The sequence below is a fragment of the Lynx rufus genome, unplaced genomic scaffold (assembly GCF_022079265.1).
Source record: "Lynx rufus isolate CCGP_SWC_20201006 ecotype Redwood Valley unplaced genomic scaffold, mLynRuf1.p SCAF_2, whole genome shotgun sequence".
In the NCBI taxonomy this organism is placed as follows: domain Eukaryota; kingdom Metazoa; phylum Chordata; class Mammalia; order Carnivora; family Felidae; genus Lynx; species Lynx rufus.
Genome location: NW_025814834.1, coordinates 34,514,707 through 34,520,819, shown reverse-complemented (window position 1 = coordinate 34,520,819; position 6,113 = coordinate 34,514,707). Strand labels below are relative to the sequence as shown.

The following is a 6,113-nucleotide window of genomic DNA, read 5'->3' as shown; positions in this document are numbered from 1 at the left end:
GACATTTCCCTGGTGGCTTCAGATAGAATCTGGTACAGCATTTGCCTATTGATAATTGAACCCAAACACATGAAACTGGGCTTTCTTCTGCTTTTCTTTCCAATACCAGCTAGACCCTACTCTCAGAGCAGTGGGGAGACTTTTGATCCCTTTTAGCCTATTTACTTGTCTCTCTTGCCTTCCTGAGAAGTGAGTCTATAAATTTTTGCATAGATATTCCTGAGGTCCCCATATTACTGAAGCCAGGTCTGTTTCTAGCATGTGGGAGGTAAGGCTTAGACCTGCAATGTTTCATAAGCCAAACAGACCCATTCCCACTATGTAAAGAATTCATATACCTAACAAAGCCAATACTTCACATTCATTTAATAAGGGGCAAAATAGATGAACAGTCAATTTATATACAAGAAAATTTCTGTTGAAGCAATTACAGGATATAGAAAAAGAAATTTTTTCCAACTCATTTTGCAAGGCTCAATTAGCCCTAAATCTACAACCACCATGTAAGCAACTTTTTAGGAAACTTAGATAAGAAAATCTTATAATCAACACCAAAATTTTTTTCCTTGATAATTTAATACCCCTTCCTGATTAAAAAAATACTAGGGAGCTTAAGTTGAAAAGAAGAATCTCTAACTTGATAAAAATAATTGTCAGATCCAGATGGCCAACAGACACATGAAAAGATGCTCAACATTATTCATCATCAGGGAAATGCAAAAGAAAATGGCAATGAGATATCACCCCACACCTGTCAGAATGGCTAAAATAAAAAACACAAGAAACAACAAGTGTTGGTGAAGATGTGGGAAATAAAGAACCCTCTTGCACTATTGCTGGGAATGCAAACTGGTGCAGCCAATTTGGAAAACAGTATGGAAGTTCCTCAAAAAGTTAAAAATAGAACTACCTTATGATCCAGTAATTGTACTACTGGGTGTTTATCCAAAAGATACAAAAACATTAATTTAAAGGGATACATGCATCTCAATGTTTATAGCAACATTATTTACAATAGCTAAATTATGGAAGGAGCCCAAGTGTCCATCGATTGATTAGTGGCTAAAGAAGATGTGGCATATATATATATATATATATACACAATAGACTATTAGTGAGCCATCAAAAAGAATGAAATATTGCCATTTGCAATGACATGGATAGAGCTAGACAGTATTATGCTAAACAAAATAAGAGAAAGACAAATACCATATAATTTCACTCATATGTGGAATTTAAGAAACAAAAAAAAAATGAGCAAAGGAAAAAAGAGAGAGAGAGACAAACCAAGAAACAGATTCATAACTATAGAGAACAAACTGATGGTTACCAGAGGGGAGGGAGGTGAGTGGATGGGTTAAATAGGAGATGGGGATTAAGGAATGTACTTGTCATGATGAGCACTGGGTGATGTATGGAATTGTTGAATCAGCATATTGTATAACTGAAACTAGCATAACACTGTCAACTATACTGGCATTAACATTAAAAAAAATAACTGTCAGAAACCTAAGTAAAAAATCATACTAGGAAAACTTTGTAGGCATTCTCATTAAACTCAAGAACATGATAAAGTTTTCCACACTGTTCTGGAGGACCTTGACAATTTAATGATCTAGACAACTTAACAAGTTAATTTAGCATGTATATCCAGTGTAGGGAGGGCAGCTTACCTGTGCTCTTGAAGAGGAAAAGCCTTTGTAATTGCATATGGCCAGGCCTGAAAGATCACACATAGGATTTTGGCCTCAACTCTATCTTTTGATTTTTTACAGCCCAAGGAATAAACATAGACTATCCCATCATGGGCCTGAATGAGTCAGATTTTGAGGGACTGTGTTAAGAACCAGGTAATTAGTCTGAGGTCAGAATCAATACCACTCAAAGGAGGATGATTGCACTTGCCTAGAGGATTAAATGTAATCATGAACCTCAATCATTGCCAAGCTAGGAAAAGATGTCCCATATTCCATTTGGGATTACTGTAGAGATCCTGGAGGTTTTTTTTCCTAAGGCTGGTGATGGATTGTTCTATTCTGCCAGTCTCATTGATCCAGGTACAACACAAAGTGCCAGCAGTTGCAAAGACCTCATGTTGGCTGGCTATAAGGAGTCAAGAGCTATGTAGTTATCCAACACTACTTGGGCCAAGGAACTGAGACTGATCTGTTGTGCTTTGAAAGCTGAAGTAGTGCCGTTGATGACCTCAGGTGGTACCTGACCCTTTCTGATTGAAGGACTCTGACAGTAGAAATAATAACTTGGAGTTGGTAATGCCTCCTGGTAAATCTCCTGAGTAACCAGAGTCTGCCTGGTTTTGGAGTTTCCATCCTAGTTGGTGTAGTATGATATGTCTAGCCTGGGTTGGGGGGAGGCTGTTTTGACTATTTATAAGTTTCTTATTATGAAATGCATGCTTCACTGCTAGGAGGAAGGCAGGTGAAGGCCTGATATTTACTAAAGAAATAACATTCTAAAGGGGTGCAGAAAGTGCTGTGAGTGGGCAGAGTCCTTGAATAGAATTGAAAAGTCTGTGTAAGTTGGGGCATGTGTAGAGGAGAAGGCCTTCACTACTGAGGTCAAAAATAGTCCCAGTGGTGGATCCCAGGTCTCTTTGCCAAGATGTTCCTAATGTCCCATTTCTGACAAGTTGACACCTAGGGAGGCATTTTTGCGCTTTCAGTGTCAGATTCAATTGCAGCAATACTTTGGGTTCAGAGTAATATGGTAGGAGTACCTGAGGTAACAGAAAGGTCCATATTTAGAGAAATGCCCATTTGTAGTATTTAGCAGCATAGCAGTCAGATGCTTATCTATGTGGTCAGGTGGTGGGTGACACATCCAGCAATTTGTCAAACATAGGACAGGGAAAACTTCCTGGGATGAGCGTGGCAATAAATTTGGTGATGTGGAAGTCACACAAGCTACTCTGTGGCAGAGGAGAGAGGTTAGATTTTCATCTCTCCCTTCTGCATAACCAAGCTCATAGGTCCAAAGGGGCTCACATCCTATCAGTTGGAGGGACTTCTCACTGACTATGAAGCAGGCAGTCTGTTCTGTACCATGAGCAAAGCTGACACCATTTACCCATCCCCCAAATGAATCCCAAATCTTCTGGTTTGGATCCTCTTGTGACTCAACAAAAATTTCTATTCTATATACAATACTCATTCCATGGGGCTACTGGGGGCAAAGTGGCAGGGTCAACTTAAGGAAAATATTGGGTTAAAAATGATAGGTTAATGGCGATTCTCTTCAAAGACCTTGTAGACAAAGATCCATGCTTTGTACCCTGGAGGGTAAATGAAGAAGGGGCTACTGACTCCCACTCCTTGTTTAATTTCTCTTCCAAATTCCCATCTATGTGAGTCTTCAGAAAGGGGTTGAAGGGAATAGAAGGACCTTGCACTGTTCCTCACAGAGACCAAAAGTGTAAAATTAGAGGAAAGGGCTAAACAGCCTGATCAAACATATGGTGCAAATAACAAGTGCCCTTTCAGGAAATTGCTGCCCTGAGGCCCAGACTTCTCCCCTGCTCACCCCTCACCATAGTACAGCCTGGGGTTATCTTACCCCCCTCCTACCAGCTGCTTAAGCCTGTCTTTTAATTGTCCATTAAAATGCTCAATCAGCCCTGTCACTTGGAGATGATATGGGGGCTTGGAAGCTCCATTATATGCCATATGATATGTGGCTTTGGGCTGTTATTAGATTCAGTGTGCTCAGGAAACCTGAGGAAGAAACAAATGTGGGCTTGTAGGTCCTGGATAGTGTGGCCTGAGTCAATGGAATACATGGGAATGTCTAGGCCAAATCCAGAGAGTGTCAACTGCAGTCAGGATCCAGCAAAACCCTCTGGATGAGATGAGAGGTTCAATATGATTTACCTGCAACATCTGACCCATTGGCTCAGGAATATGTCTCTGGGCAGGGTTTTTTGCCTTGTCTGTGATATGGCAGTCAGGACAGCTTTTCTATGCAGTTTCAAAGTCTTCTGAACACAGTCCATGTGTGTAGTCTTAGTCTAGTGTGAATTCCCATGGGCCACCCTCTCATGGATCCAGAATCCACAACATCTGCTTGTTCTGGGGTAAAGGACATTTTAGTTCCTGTGTTTAGTTGACAAGCATGGTTTGCCCATTGGTTTATGTTTCTCATTGTCAGGTTAGGAGGTGTTCTGGTGAACATCTATGTGGGTAACAAAAAGCATATTAAGAGCAAATTGATCTTTATCCAAATGTTTTGTTTCTACAATGGGGCTTATTTTATATACTAGTTTGAGGCTTGCCAGTGGCCTGACCAAATAGCCAGGCTGTTAGCACAGCCCATAAATCAATGAAATATAGTAGGACTCTTTCACTGAAGAGGACTAGAGAGCCATCCATACTGCATGAGGCTCTTCCCATTGTGCTGAACATTCCTTCTGCACTTGCTAAGGGACAAAATCTTTCAGGTTGGAAGTCAGGTGCACTGTCTTCTAGCCAGATAGAAGCTAACTGTAAAGGACCATCAGTGAACTAAGTCCATGCAGTTCTGAGAGGTTGGTTTTTTTTCACCATAATCAAAACTTTAATGAAAAACTGACACCAAAATAGGAGATGACTATTGTATACCTTACAAAATTAAACATAATTACATTATCTTGGTAGATTAACTGGAATTATTGAACTGATAAGGCTTTCTGCAATATAACACAAATTCAAGAGGTTGTGTGATCATTAGTGTTGCTTTCTTCCAAATGAACACCCTTCTGTGAGTCTGGCCTTTCCTTACGTTTGTTGGCACAACACTGTTGAACAGCCCACACAAAGAACCACCATCTGAGCATGGCTTAAAACTGTGGTAATCTTGTAGCAACCTGGGCATTTTACATCCATAAAACAGGAATTTGAGCTTTGAACTAGCCATTTCTTTTTATGTTTTTTCTTTTCCTCTTCCAAGGACGGGTGGAGTAAATCTCTAGCCAAAGTCATGTTGATCCTTTCGCCACCCCAGCCAGTCCCGATCTCTAAGGCGACACCCCTCCTGAGAGGTCTTTATATCTGGGCCAGTGGCTCCTCTACCAATATGCCTGGTGGGCAGAGGGGGATTCTTGAGACCATTTTATTAGTTGTGAGGCCCCAAGTGGCCCCAAGTGGCCCCAAGTGGTTTTGTCCACACATGTATATACAATTTCTACTTTACTACGGATGATCCTGAGCCACCCATACCCAGCAGTTTGAGACCTCTGCTCAGACTCACAACATGATTTGGATTTCTGGTCTTAAGATTATTTCACAGCTATGGATCATATACTTAGTATTCACCAATATCCAACAACAGGCCAACAATTATCTCTCAAAGGGTGTGTAATTTTTGGCCAAATCCAGGAGCTCATGGGTCCAAAAGCCCAACAAGAGCTTATGACTTGTAGCAGTGTCCTTTTGCCATAGGCTCCAATTCACAAGTGGGGAGGTTGCTGAGATCTGTAACTCAAATGGAATATGTGGTTCTGTGTGGCCCAGATTACACCTGAGAATTTCAGTGGGGTATTAGGACTTTGTATTTACCTGAGTTAATAGCCTAACTGTGTTGCCCCATGAAGGTCAACAGGATATTCAGTCCTTGCTGTGTGGTGTCCTTGTTTGGGCCCACCAGGAAGAGGCATTAAGAAAGCCTCCAGGAACAGGGCTTTTTCCAAATCATGGCCTACCAGTTGATGGTAGATAGCTGGGGAGTTTAGGTGGCCTTGTGCAATGACATTAAAGATACGTTGTAACTCATTTCACATGAAGGAAAAATAATCCTGATAATCAGATGGAAAGATGCTGAAAAAGGCATTTGCAATGTCAACTGTCACATACTAAATTCTCTCAGCCTAGTCAGTAGCCTCTGTAGCAGTCACAATGTCAGGTATCATCAGTGTAAGGGCAGTGCTATGGCATTCAGTCACCTGTAATCAATGGTAAGTTTCCAGGCATCCCAAGTTTTACACAAAGACAGAGTATTGAATGAAGAGTCTCACAGAGCACTTTGGCTTCCTTAAGCTCAGGCAGCCAACATTGTTTTGGGGAGACAAGAGCACTAAGTGCTGGTAGTTGGGCAGATTCATGGTCTTCTACATGCCCCAGTAA

At 41.1% G+C, this 6,113-nt stretch overlaps 1 pseudogene; it reads right to left on the bottom strand.

Annotated features, from left to right (window-relative positions):
* Positions 1 to 4,544: 4,544 nt before the first annotated feature.
* Positions 4,545 to 4,977, bottom strand: LOC124515756 (40S ribosomal protein S27-like; annotated as a pseudogene).
* Between the last annotated feature and the right edge of the window lie 1,136 nt (positions 4,978 to 6,113).